Here is a 15,215-nt window from a genome sequence, read left to right on the forward strand (position 1 = left end):
CAAATGGATCATGTCCTTAGCAGGAATTAACATTAATTCCTTCGGTGTCCATTCAGCTAGAGCCTGGAGCAATGGCCTCTCTGGCTTTCTGAGATGGGGCTGCCTCACAGGGTATTCTCAAATCTGCAGATTGATCTAATGTGAATAATTTTAGAATGTTTATTGTAAACCAATTTCACATGTCTCTTATTCTGTTATTGCTATGCTTTGAACATGCATAATATGAGCCTCCGGTCTTGTAATAAAATTTAGATTTTCCTAGCCTTGGTGTCAGAAAGGCTCGATTTTATTAAAGACACAGAGGCAAGTATTATCCCACCACTGTTATGTTAACCCCCCCTGTGTTTCTAGTTGCAGTACCTACACCCTCTTCCGGCGTTGGCTCCTCCTAATTCGAATGGGCTGCTTTCATCCACATAAGAGTCCTTTCTCAATGGATCTTCCTAACTGAATCATTCTGGAACTCTTCTACAGTTTAATGACTGTTTTATGGACTTAACAACCATGTTGATTACCTTTCATTTATACACCTCTTTAGTTCTTGCATCAAGAAAAGAGGACTTGTTGTTCGCAGTCAACATAATTATTGTTATACTCAGCGTCCTATTGGTTGTTCCTTTATAATATCACTTTCTAGTTCTAACATTGTTTTTTCCTGGGAAACATAGTTCTTGCTTGTCTGCTGTAAAAATAAAGCAAGAAAAGACCTGCAAGCTGTAGCTACACATACCTTCCTCCAACATTGGCCACAAACACTCCTTTATGCTTTTCCTCCTTTTCTTATCATTCCCCAAGTCCTTGCTCAACCACACAGACAACCATCTTCTCTAATTCTCATAATACCATTTTGGCAAGCACAACCTTGGTATCCAATTCTTTTGAACATGGTAACGGATCGCCCTGTCAGCCTTCCTCATTTTTCCAACTCACTGCTGGAACTTCCGGGTCATCAATATTACATGATTCTCAGCAATTCCCTTTTTCTGATTGCATGGAAGATTTCAGGTCTTCCTGGAGAATCCTAGGAATGTCATAAAGGAAGCTATCAACTTCATCCAAAAATCACAAGCCCTAGGCATGACAAAGGCCTATAAGTTGTCCTGGGTCACCTGGTGAAGCTGGCATAACAACAGGAAATCAGATCCTTTTCAGCTGATGTAACTTTGGTGGTCAATTTTCTTTCATCATTGGCTTCTCAGAGCAGGCGTAAAAATGACGCACCCAGAGAAACATATGGGCCTCCTTGCACTTTTCTACACTAGTGTCAAAAATGTTGACACTAGTGTAGCTAAGCACCACAATAGGGTCAAAAATGTTGATATTATTGTGCTAACGACCACCATGGTGCGCCATATTATAAATACGGCACAACCATGGTATTATTAGGTGCCAGTAGGAGGGCACAGAAGAAGTGGCGCATCAGCTCTGACTCACTGCTTTTTCATAAATATGGGCCCATGTTTGGCATTTTGAGGTTTGACACTTGTATTAATGAGTTTTAAGCATTGCTGGTTGGCCCCTTGTCTATTTCATTGAAAGTTATGTCTGAACTTAAGAACTGGTATAAGTAATAAATGATAAAAACTGAGCGTGATCCTAGGTTGTGCTGCATGACGACCTCTTTCTTTTTCAGTAAGTGCACTTCAGTATGTGAACTTTACTTTATTTTATCAAAACTCGGTAGGTTATACCACTGTTTACTTACTTTCATCTGGGTCATTGCTGGTTACTCCTTTTACTTCTAAATAGATACGACTATAGGGGAACAACATGTATTATCATAAGTGTCCGCTGAGAGTAAAAACGCAGATAAACTGTTGTATTTTTACTGCATGCCCTAGGATGAAGTCTTTAAGACTAGATCTAATGCGCACAATTCCAGGTAGTCACAGACATAAAGCAGCATTGCTGGCATGCAAAGCTTACACATCCTATCTTACCCCCTATATTGTCTCGTCATTTATTCTTTGTCCAGTGTTTCCATCACAATATATTCGATAAACCTGCTGACCCTGCTTAAAATGATCTAAACCCTTGACGCTGCATATATTTTCCAAAGTGAAATTTGTTCTAGTTATCTATTTTTCCATTTTATGAAGGATAATGGCCTGGTTAGGAGTGCTCCAAACTGCCAGGTGAGGTATATACCTGGTCGTGTAAATAATTCCTATCCTGAGTTTTTTCTAGGAAATGAGGCATAGCATTTGGAAAAATGTGCCTACTGCACCAAATTCCTCGTCTAGATAATTTCCAGAATATTTTTTCTGGTATCAGGAAGCGTGATCATTCTAAAAAGACCTAGGAAAAGGACTACGAAGAATTTGATATTACTCACTCCCAATAGTTATCCCATGAAGAAAGATCTGCAAGGTTAGAATGCCCGTTACTACAGAAACATAAAGGTTTGTTTAAGGGATAGAAATTGTGTCTTACATTAGAAATCGGAATCCAAGTCTCGTACTTGACGCATGCCGATCTATTATGAAAAATTGATTTTTGCTTACTGCTATTGTATTTTACTATTTTATGTGGCCTGAATTGTGTTATGAATTTACAAAATCAGAAATATATATTTTTTACTAGAGGTGTGCAAAATGTACCTCATTTGCTTCTGCACAGTCATACAAAAATATGGCAAAATTACTCCAATTATACTTATGAGAAATGCGAATTCGTCATTTAGCACAATATTTTTACGTAAAATAGGTTCAAGCGCCACTTTTTGTCCTAAGGACTCATTTACAAAAAAGAACAATAGCAACTCGTGTTCTGTGTTTATGTGTGCTCATGGGAATTTTTTACTGCGAATAGCACATAATTACGGGAGATGACGAAATGGCGTAATTTTGGGAAGTTTTGCGTAACAAGCGTAACACGAAATTCCTGAAATTAAAAGAATGATGCCGCCATCACTTACATTTAATCCAGGCCTATTCATTACCTCAACAGTGGCACAAGGACCAATCTTTCAACACCCATCACCTGACAAGAAAATTTACCATGAGACTCGTGATGAGGGTCATGGACTTTCAAAATTGCTGCATTGTGGTTAAGTGTCTTTATTTGTATTAGTTTTGGTAGAAGGCAGCTTTGTAACTGGTTTCATGCACTCATCCAATTTCTTGAACAAATGAAAATATGTGAATGAAAAGTTTATCTCGATAAAACCAGTGAAATGAAAAATCTCAATTATTTCAGAGAGTTTTGATAAATATGTTAAATAGCTCGTTAAATAACCACAAACGAAATGAAATTTCGACCTCAGTTAAAAGGCAGGACAATTAAGCGCTGCAGCCAGCTTCGCCTATTAGCAACTACCTTTTCAGAGCCTATGATCTTCCTTTGGAGTCTTTGTCAATAATGAGTAACTTTATCGCTGTCGTAGGTCACCAGAATTGCATTTCTGCCTCTGATATGAATATGAAACTCAGGAAAAGTAGAGCACACATGAGCTGCGTGACAAACCAACCACCAATTTATTTTTAGAGTCTGACGTCACGATTCTATCGCAGTTATTTGATTCGACTGAAATGCGGAGAAATATGCAAATGAAGACCCTGAAGGCCAAGAAAGGCAGGAATATGCCAAGAATAAAAGGAGAGAGCAGAGTTAAGAGCAACAAAGGCCAACTCAGAAAGCTCTCCTGATAGCGATTTTATTTTGTGCGCTTCGCATAATGGTTTATTTGCATGTTTACTGGAGTGAACTGAGAACACTATGAAAGTCATTGAGGATTAAAACGTTTTAGTCTCCCAAATTATTTCTGTTTCACTTGCCGGGACAATCAAGAACCTTTGTATGTCATAGCGCGGATGTTCCTCATTGGCAAGGGTTCTAGGCGCTTTGACTGCGATGGAAAGTTACCCTCCTAACCCCATCTGATATGGATACATATAGATAAGCAATCAAGGCCTAAATCAAGAATGTCAATATCTATCTATCTATCTATCTATCTATCTATCTATCTATCTATCTATCTATCTATCTATCTATCTATATGTGGTGTGTAGTGAAAGGAATAAAAAAAGGATAAAGTATAGAAAACATAATAATAAAAAAAAAAATGATAATGTAGAAAAATACACTGGTCCCTTGCCATGCACACTCTGAACTCTGTGCTGCTTGTGATCACCACATGACTGAGAACAATGGAACGAACGAAAAATCAAAAACCCAATACAATATAAATGCATGTAGGAGAATGTTGTAATTGCTCAATAACATTTTTAAACGTACCTTGATTGTGATTAGCAAATAATCACAATCATAATTCAGTAAAATGGAGGATTTTTGTGCTGTATTGTAACATTTAAAATAACATTTACTACCCCTATATGGGTGCTGAAATACTTCCCTATGTGGGTAGCATGTTTGGTTTGAAGGGTGCTGTCTTGTTTTCATCTCAAGTGTTTCTGTGTTGTGAGCGATGACCATCAAAGTGCTGTGTCTTATGGAACACATTGCTTAGCAGTCTTGTGATGGATGAAGAAGTGTGGCAGGCACAAAGCGTATGTTCTACAGTGACCTGGCAACTTCGATGATGTATGCAGGTCCCTTTATGGTATTTTTTATGGTCACAGTACACTAAGCTGGTTACGGAACAGGACTGCCCTTTTTGAAATGTTTTGTTTATGATCCCGAGCAGACATAGGTTGGAGGGAAAGCCTCATGCCAATACTAAGATACTGTGTAGTAAAATTGTAAACCTTTACTGTTCATGGCCTGCATATATTGACCAATACGTGCAATAAAACAGCCTACTGTGGAGCTGTTTCCTGAAAAATAAAACATTGTAAAAAACATGAAATGTACAACCATATAATGGGACCCACATGTTGTTGAAGCCTACACCGACACAGCTACAGTGCAGGAATTATATGCTGACTAGACCTGCATCAGCAGAGTCACAGGATGACAATGACAGGACTGAAATCATGTATAAATGTTCCCCAATACAGACAGAGAATAGTCATACATGCAACACCGATCTCCCCCCAGGATATTAACTGAAGGGGACTGGCAATCTATAGAGACTCATCCCAGCATCAAAAGAGTCACACACAGGACGTACCAGAAAATAATTTCCACAGAAATATGCACACCCAAGAGAAATAACACCTAGTTACACCAACACTGTGAACTTGAGTCCTGTGACTGGAAGAGCAACTTGTTCCAATCTGACACAGGCCAGGAGGGCTGGAGGACAAAAAAAGAATAGAGACAATGACATGAGGGAAACTGAAAAGTATATAGGGTGCTTTAGAAACAGCATACATGTGCAAAACCGAATGGAGTGTGTAAAAGAAACACTTCACCACCATTATGAAACTTATTTGAGAGAGAAATGTTAGGACTTGGTTCAGGCAGATCTAGAGTTTATTGAACATAAAACCTCTCTTTCATATATTGCGAATTTAAGGATAGAAGTTTAACTTGCTATTTAACGTTTTTATGAGCCTAAGCCTGGGGAGACCTTTCCTGTTTCTCCCTCAACAGGAAGTGACACAAATATGAAATATATATTTGTGTATTTTACTTGCTATAGATGCTACATGCTATCCACTGCGCAGCATTGCGAAATTTGTATATTGATTGTATGAGTTACCCTCCCTTATAAGATGGCACCTCCTGGCCTGACTTTGCATATTGTCCTTTATTTATGTTTATGTTTAAACACTATTTTACACTATTTGTTGGCTTGATAGTCATGTGATAAACTGGTGTTGGCCAAAACATCTTCTCAGTTTATCATGGATTAAAGTCGTTAACCGCAGGCTGCTATACTGAGCAAGTGTCTTTCATTGCATTCTGGATTAGATTTGTTTTCTGGCTGCTCCATCAGTTTTGCTCTACCCCCACAGGGCACGTACCATATATATATTCACTGAAAACAAAGGTTACAGGGACGTTATATAGAAATTTAGCAGTTATAGTTAGAGTTCTTTCAAGTAACTATAACTTGCACCGTAAGGTAACTATAACTGGTGCCGTTGCCATGCACATTTTTCTTATCACAAATTTTATTGCAAATGTTGCAGTGATAATATAAAAGATGCCACACAATATCTCATCAATCATATAATATGTGGAGCTGTGCATGGAGAAGGCACGAGTTATAGATACCTTAGGGGCCAAGTTATAGTTACTTGAAATAACTCTATAACTTCTGAATTCTACAGTTTTGTAGGAGTAAATTCAGAACCTAGCTATAAAGTCCTTGTAACCTTTGTATTTTTCAGTACATTTCTATGTTTTTTTGTAATGTAAAGTAATTTTGATTACTTGTCGTTATTCCAAACCCCGCCAGCACGGCATTTGGCCATGCGCTGCGGGGAATGGTCGCAAGACATGGCCTGCAGCCAAATTTCCAAATTTGCAGCCAAGCCCTTGCTAGCGCGCCTGGTCCTTAGTAAGTAAACTTAGAAGGGGATGCGTATAGGTCGATTAACCTTTTGATTCGCATGGAGTACCATAGCTATGGTGTAACCAATGTGCATCAATAATCAATACACAAATCATTAATCAATAAGCAAAACATTAATAGCGTCAGCGTCTCATGAATAACCACAACTCAATTCTTACGTTTTATCAATTTTATTTCCCTATTAGTTGCAATAGTAAGCCATAAGACTAATTCAAACTTTAATCATTTAATTCAAGAGTAATTTATTAGTGTCCACCAATAACATAATCTAACCAGTACTTGAGAAATCATGCGTTCTAATGCTTCAAAATAAACTAATAAAGAAAAATATGTTAACATGAGTAGGAGAGTTCAGCAAATCAGTCCATCAATCATTTGTCATTGTGTACGTCAACATCCCAGAATAGGAACCCTCCCTAATCCAGATAAGCATTGGCATGTGGGGCTTCATGCGAAAACAGTTTAGAACATTTTGAAAATCATCTAGCTAGGAGAAAAAAACTATAAAACAGCGCAGTTGGTACCTAGAAAGAAAAGGCACAAAAAGTCAAACAATCACATTGTCATAGCTACCTATCGATGGTATGGATCAGCAACAAAGTCAGTCTTCGTCTTCAGGTCATCAATTGATCAGCAACGCATCAGTCTCTCAAGAGCATGAGCCCAATGACAGAATCTCGAATCTCTTCGAATGTCCACACCTAACCTCAAACATCTGAAGTTTTCTCCCCTTGTCACAACATTATATTAAGGTTACCAAGCCCATCCGCTAATTCCTAATTGGTAAATTAATCACCCTATATGACGCTAGCCAGTGACTTTTAATTTACAAATCTATTAATTCTAATATTTTGCCGTTCTCAGGATATCGATTGGTTCACTGTACGATGTCCTCATCATCCGGCTCATCAGGAATTGAAAATGTTGCATCTTCTTCTCCTGTCAGTGTCTCCATTGTTCGAGTCTTGGGAAAGTACATCTTGTCTGCTTTACACCAAATTGGTTACATTATTCTAGTCCCTCATCTCCTGTCCGTCGGTTCATTGCTGAGTATTCTTGCTAAGCAAATTTTAATAACACAAGTGGTTCAGGGTCAGTTCAACACATCAGCTTTTCTACATTGCATGATTATTCAGCTTCTGCATGAGGCCTGGCAAAACTAAGCCACAACTTTGGCTAAATTAACTCTACAATATAATGCAAAACATACATTATATAGCTCAATATGACATGTTACTACATTATTATTACACATTTTAAATATTTTCACATACTTTTAGTCAATTTTGGTAGAACTCATGTAAGTTGATAGCCACTCTTCATGGGCACATTTTCAAACGTGCAAATACATTTTTCTACATTACTATTCTCTTCATTTCATTATTAATATTCAAAATGCATAGACACTCAATAATCTTAATTAACAAATCTGCATCAGCAATCCCTCCTCTGATGACTAAATATGTCATCACATTACCTTTACCATCAATATTTTCATAATTCACTCTCCTCAGTGTTGTGTCTCCTTCTCAAATCTTCCCTATAAATTCCTTCTCTGCTTCGTTCTTCCCTCCTCTGGTTATTTTTAGACCATTTCAATTTAATCTTTTGACACAATTTACATAAATCCCATAATCCTAATATGCAAGCAATCACAATTAATATTCCCTTGTGTGATTTTTAATAATATCCCATTCCAAATGTTACTAAGCCAATTTCACACTGAAGCAAATCCTTTTCCAACTTTTTCCCAAATGCCTGGTTCCTTCAATTCCTTCAAATCCTTACTTGAGTTAATCAGGTCAGTAAGTAAGTCTCTTATCTCCATACTGTTATCTGGTATGTAAGAGCAGCAATGCCTAGAGTTTATCATTCTTCAGACTCTGCCGTCCTTCGCTAGAAGGATGTCTAAAGCAAGCCGATTTTGAAGTGTCATAGCTCTATCCTCTGCTGCTTCTGTATCTATCAGGAGTATTGCCCCTGTAAAGTTTGTCAGCTTGTTATCCACAATAGTAGACTTTCGTATCTTGATCGAATTTAGGATGACTCCCAGGGAAAGAATCACCGCTCCAAAGATATCTCCCACAACTGCAGAAGAGGCTTCCCTCCTCTGTCGCTTATGATGCAATTCAGTCAACTTTAGAAACTTCTTTAAGTCACCTATCTGATAAGTCTTTGGGAAACTATCCCCAAATAACATGTCCCATATCATCCTCCTGGAAGACGATAATAAGCATTAAGTCCACAAATATAATAGATACTAGGAATCGCAGGGTCCTGACCATTCAACATAAAAGTCAATTTACATGATTTTGGCCTATATATACAAAGCTTCCCTACGTGTAATGCATCTATTGCTAATTTCCTTTGCGTTTTAATTGTAGTGTAAGCATAGTCATTCTTATAAGTTCTTTTCTCTGAGCCTTTTTCTAATTTTTCTTTTAATGCCTTTCTCCTGTCATCAGTATGCCCTATGAGGCTCTTTTCGAAAGGTGAAAGCAAGCACGTATGATTATTTGTATGTACATATGCTGTTCCAAATGTTAGTGTAGGCTCAAAGAATTCTCTAACTAATAGTATATCTTGATCCTTAGCTACTCTACTCAGATACCTAATAATTGGAACAAACGAAAACACTATGGGGATCATTACAACCCTGGCGAACGGTGTTAAAGCGGCGGTAAAACCGCAAACAGGTCGGCGGTAAAAAAAATGGAATTATGATCGTGGCAGAAACCGCCAACAAAGACAGACACTTTAACACACTGCCCGCCACAGCGGTACAGACAAGCAGCGCAGCAGTCACCGCCAACAGACAGGTGGAAGACAATGTACCGCCCATAGTACCACAACCCGCCAATCCGCCACTTTTTCCGGGGCGGTTTCACCGTGGATAAAAACACGGCGGAAACAGCTTTGGCAATGGGAAAACGCTCACCTGAACACATCCCACGAGAAACGAGGACTCCAGGGACCCGGAACTCCAAATACTCCCTGCCCTTGTCTTTCTGCTCCTCTACGACCATCATCTACGTAGGCGCCGAAGACAACTGTGAGTACTGCACCTACGACATAGGGGAGGGGGGAGGCAAAAGTTAGGGAGACACCCACCAAACACCCCCACCCCCACCACCAACCTCGCATTATACAACATACACACCAATGCATTCACAAAAATCACAGTAACATCCTACAATCCCCCCGGAAGAATGAAAAGACAAATTGAAATTTGGTCAAACATAGTAATGTGGCAATATAAATGTCATACAAAAATATACAGATATATATGAAAATCAGTCATAATTATATACAGTACGAGAAGTAGTGCAGATATGTACACAACAATGTCCGTGCACCAACAGTCCAAAAATGCATAGGCGAGGCCCACAAAGGATACCTGACCACAATCGGAGAGAACACTGCTGGGGCAGCAGATAGAAATACTACAGGCACCTCAGGGGGAAGGGAAGGGGGGCACCTCAGCCGGATGACTGCAAAGCCAGATCCACGACGGGGCTCCATGCCCATTTATGTATCCTGGGAAGTGCAAAGCCACAGTCTTTCAAGTCTCTCAAGTGGGTGGGGTGGCCACTGTGCCATCCTGGGGAGTGCAAAGCCACAGTCTCTCAAGTCTCTACAGTGGATGGCTTGCCCACTGTGCCATCCTGGGGAGTGCAAAGCCACAGTCTCTCAAGTCTCTACAGTGGGTGGCTTGCCCACTGTGCCATCCTGGGGAGTGCAAAGCCACAGTCTCTCAAGTAGATGCAGGTCTCCACTGGTACTGGGGGGGACTGGTGCCCAGAGTGCTTCATCCTGTGCTGGACAGACAGAGTGGATGCAGGTCTCCACTGGTTCTGGAGGGGGACTAGTGCCCAGACTGGATGAGTCTCCCCGTGAAAGTTCCTGTCCTGTCACTGTCCCAGCTGCACATGGGATAAGGATGCCTGATGTGGCGGTCTATTCAGTCCTACCCGGTGCTTGCCCTGTTCAGCGGTGCTTCGACATGGCGGTTCAGGACTGTTCAGCGGTGCTTTGCCATGGCAGTCTTTGACCTGTTCAGTGGTCTTCATCATGGCGGTTCAGGACTGTTCAGCGATGCTTTGCCATGGCGGTTCTGGAACGGACATTGGTGTGTGGCATGACGTTCCCTACACTGGGCATTGGGGTGTGGCATGACGTTCCCTACACTGGGCATTGGTGTGTGGCATGACGTTCCATCATAGCCCACCTGGGCTGTGGCAGCCGGGGCCCTCCTGGGCTGTGACTCCGGCGGTGGCAGTGGTCTCCTGACCAGTGACGATACTTGTGCCCTCCTGGGCTGTGACTCCGGCGGTGGTCTCCTGACCAGTGACGATACTTGGGCCCTCCTGGGCTGTGACTCCGGCGGTGGTCTCCTGACCAGTGACGATACTTGGGCCCTCCTGGGCAGTGACTCTGGCGGTGGTCTCTGGACCAGTGACGACGGTGCTGGCGGTTGTGTCTCGACCGCCGGAAATGATGGCGCACTTCTCCGCTGTGACACTCACAACAGGCTGGGCAGACTTCCTCTGGCCCTTCCTCACCTTTGGTGGAGTCACAGCTAACTCTCCAATCCCCTTGGAACCCATGTCAGTTGTTTTCCCACCAGGAGTCTTCACACGGTCACGTCGTCCACTCTCCAATTTTAGAGCCTTTACTGGGGGTGGGCTGCCAGTGCCTTGGCTCCGGGTCATACTGCCTGCCCTGGTGGCCGGTGCACTCCACAAACCATGAACAGGCACCACTGGTATTGGAGGCTTTTTGGCTGAGGCGCTACGACGGGACTGATGAATTGGAGGGGGGGTGGGGGCAAAAAGGTCAACGTTACAGAGGGAGAGTTTCTGACGAACACTGGGATGGGTAGTTGGAGGGGGCCTGGGACTGGAGGAAGAGGAGGTGGTTGTCGGAGGTGTCACTTTAGGTGTTTTGGATGCAGGTGCAGGTACTGGAGGCTGTCGTGAGGTGGATGGATGTTGGGTGAGTGATTGCTGGCGTTTGGGTACTTTGGGAGGGGGCGTCACAGACACACTGAGAGAGGACACAGGGGACGTGTAAATGGAAGTGGAGGTGGTGAGTGCAGGTGAGCGGCTTGTGGTGCTGGGTCTCCTTGTGCGAATCATGGTGCCTGTAGATGTGGTGCATGCAGGTGTGTGTGTAGACGAGACTGGGAGGGAGGACGGCGAAGAGGAGGAGGGGAACACAGTGGAGGCAGTGGATGTTGCTGTGTCTGTACGTGGGTGAGGCTTGCGTGAGTGCCTGTGGGTTGTGTGGTGCCTATGTTTGCTTGAGCTACCTGTGTGTGCTGACTTGTGTGCATGCTGGTCTGTAGGTGTGCTTGGGATAGGCTGGGGGATAGGAGATTGGGTCTGGGTGGAGGAGTTTGGAGGGGGGAGGCTAGACACAGGGACAATGGCTGCCATCAGTGCTGAGGCCAGAGATTGCAGGGTTCGCTGAAGGACAGCCTGACCAGAATGAATGCCCTCCAGGAATGCATTACTGTGTTGCAACTCTCGTTCTACACCCTGGATGGCATTCACAATGGTAGACTGTCCAACAGTGAGTGACCTGAGGATGTCAATGGCCTCCTTACTGAGGGCAGCAGGGGTGACTGGGGCTGGTCCTGAGGTGCCTGGGGCGAAGGTGATGCCCACCCTCCTGGGTGAGCGGGCACGGGGCGAATGCTGAGGGGCTGCTGGGAGGGCGGTGCTGGTAGGGGAGGTGGCGGCTGTACATGTAGAAGTGGGGCGCACAGATGGTGCCGCCACCACAAGGGAGCCCCCATCGGCGGACGAGTCCGTGTCGCTGCTTGGTGATCCGGTGGCCGACGTGAAGCTCCCCTCGCCCTCCGTCCCACTGGTGCATTCAGAGTCCGTGGTGTGGCCCTCCATGGCCATGTGGGATGCAGCTCCCTCGTGCTCCGGTGCCACTGTACCTCCGCCTGATGATGCTGATGTACAAAAGGACAGGGAGAGCAGAAAAAGGGGGGTAGACAGAAGAAAGAGAGTTCTAGTGCATGGCATACCGCTACCGTTGGCGGACAAGACAGACACAGCAGCCCCCGGCTCCTGCCCTCTGCACATGCAATTCCTGGGATATGGCCTACAATGGTGGACATCTGCGCACATGGATGCCACAGGGGCAACTATACCTCGACTTGGCACTCTGCTGAGGTGGGGTAGAGTGCCACATGGCCTACATTACGGACGGGCCTTGCCTACCGAACTCGCACTGGCCTAGGGAAACCCACAGCCCACCTCCCCCACCCAAACACCTCCACTGCACGCCAAGTCCGCAGAATGAGAGTGTACTCACCCCCTTGTGTCTGCTGTGAATGCCCTCAAGCGCCCATCCAACTCAGGGTAGGCCACCGCCAGGATCCGGAACATCAGGGGGGTCATGGTGCGACGGGCACCCCTCCCACGTTGGGTGGCCATCCGCAGCTGAGCCTCCGCCGTCTTCTTGCTGCAGCAGCGAATGTCCTCCCATCTCTTACGGCAGTGGGTGCCCCGTCTCTGGTGGGGCCCCAGGGTCCGAACCTCCTTGGCGATGGCACGCCAAATGTCCCTCTTCTGGTGGGCGCTGACCTACATGACATGCACAAGGAAAGAGGAACAGTCATTAACAACTGCACCGTCGTTGTGAGTGGCCCCCTCCCTACTCTGGCCATGTGGCCCATTCATTCCCATGCATGAATGTACTATGAACTCTGCCCCCTACCCTCTTCCAACCAGCCCTCTCCACCTAGGCCTAGCCCATACCACGTGCTCCCTGTGTAGTAACCTGTTGGTCTGGAGGACCATAGAGTAGCGTGTACTGGGGGAGGACCCCGTCTACCAGTTTCTCCAACTCCTGTACAGTGAAGGCAGGGGCCCTTTCCCCAGACGCAGCAGCCATCGTCGCTTCTAGACCGAGGTCACAGCAGCACTTGCAGTGTAGGTCCTCTCCTGTCGAAGGTCAGGTATCTAGTGATTGAACAGATAGAAAATGACGGTGACGTCCGCAGCGGTTACGTCCGCGGCGGTGCGCATCATCACCGCCGGCGCACCTGTTCATTGGCTCCTGGGACCCATAGTGTCCAAAGTTAACCAATGCAGCATTGCGCCGCGGTCTACGACCGCCTACCGCGACGGTGTGCAACGCCAGCGCAGTTACCCCACAATCCCATTGTCCCAGTTTAGAGGTCAGGCAGCTGCCATTTCAGGGGCCCACATGGCTTCAATTACCTCTGTGTCACACATAGCTAGGCCTACACTCAACACATATTCAGGAAGGGTTCTGTGAGTGGTGTAGTCTTGTGTGTAGCTGTGTGTACATACCTGGAGGAATAATGACTGATTCTTCGCTGTTGTCCTTCGTAAGCACCGTCAGCTGGGACAGTTGAGAAGATGGCGGAATCCTCCGGTGTTCCGACCGCTGGTGGACCTGTTGACAATGGAAGAGCGACATGTCATCGTAACCTACCGGTTTGACCTTGCCACAATCCAGGAACTATGTACCCAGTTGGAGCCAGACCTGATGTCACCAATCCGCCATCCGACTGGAATCCCCCTTGACGTGCAGGTGCTGTCAGTGCTCCATTTCCTTGCAAGTGGGTCTTTTCAAACAACAGTGGCCATGGCATCAGGGATGTCCCAGCCTATGTTTTCCAACTTGTTGTCCAGAGTGCTGTCTGCCCTGCTGAAACATGTAAGGAGATACATCATTTTCCCTGAGGTGGCAGATTTGCCTACAGTGAAAGGTGACTTCTATGCCCTTGGAAATATCCCCAACGTCATAGGTACCATTGATGGGACCATGTAGCTCTGGTCCCCCCCCACAGGAGTGAACAGGTGTACAGGAACAGGAAGAGTTATCATTCAATGAATGTCCAGATGGTCTGTTTGGCAGACCAGTACATCTCGCAGGTAAATGCTATGTTCACTGGCTCAGTGCATGACGCCTACATCCTGCGAAATAGAAGCATCCCTGATATGATGGGCCAACTCCAGAGGCACCGTGTATGGCTATTGTGGGACTCTGGTTACCCCAACCTTTCCTGGCTATTGACCCCAGTGAGGAATCCCAGGACGAGGGCAGAGGAACGCTACAATGAGGCCCATGGGCAGACTAGGAGGGTAATCGAACGCACCTTCGGCCTCCTGAAGGCCAGGTTCAGGTGCCTCCATATGACAGGTGGATCCCTATTCTACTCACCGAAGAAGGTGTGCAAGATCATCATCGCCTGCTCCATGCTCCATAATTTGGCTTTGCGACGCCAGGTGCCTTTTCTGCAGGAGGATGATCCAGATGACGGTGTTGTTGCAGCTGTGGAGCCTGTGGACAGTGATGAGGAGGAAGCTGAGGAAGAAGACAACGACAACAGGGACTCAGTCATATTGCAATATTTCCAGTGACACACAGGTGAGAACATTTTCATGTTTAACATTACATTAACTTTCACACATCTACCTCTATCCTGTTTGTCGATTACAATCACTATTTGGTAACAGTTGTACCTTTCCATTACGGTTTCACAGGTGTGGTTATCAACGTGTCATCTACTTGCATCCTTCAAGGACTTGTGATGTGTGACATAGGTATGTTATCCTTACAATGGGAAACGCATTATCACACTGTCATTGATAATACATATTTACTAAATCACAGACTGACTCCAGATTGTTTTGTGTTTCAAGGGTGTTTATTAAAGTGCTAATTATTGGAGGGGGTGGTAAAATGGTGATGGGTGATGGTGGAGGAATGTCCATGGCAGGGTCCAGTCTATTAGTCTCAC

Source organism: Pleurodeles waltl, chromosome 2_2 (genome assembly GCF_031143425.1).
Source record: "Pleurodeles waltl isolate 20211129_DDA chromosome 2_2, aPleWal1.hap1.20221129, whole genome shotgun sequence".
Taxonomy (NCBI): Eukaryota; Metazoa; Chordata; class Amphibia; order Caudata; family Salamandridae; genus Pleurodeles; species Pleurodeles waltl.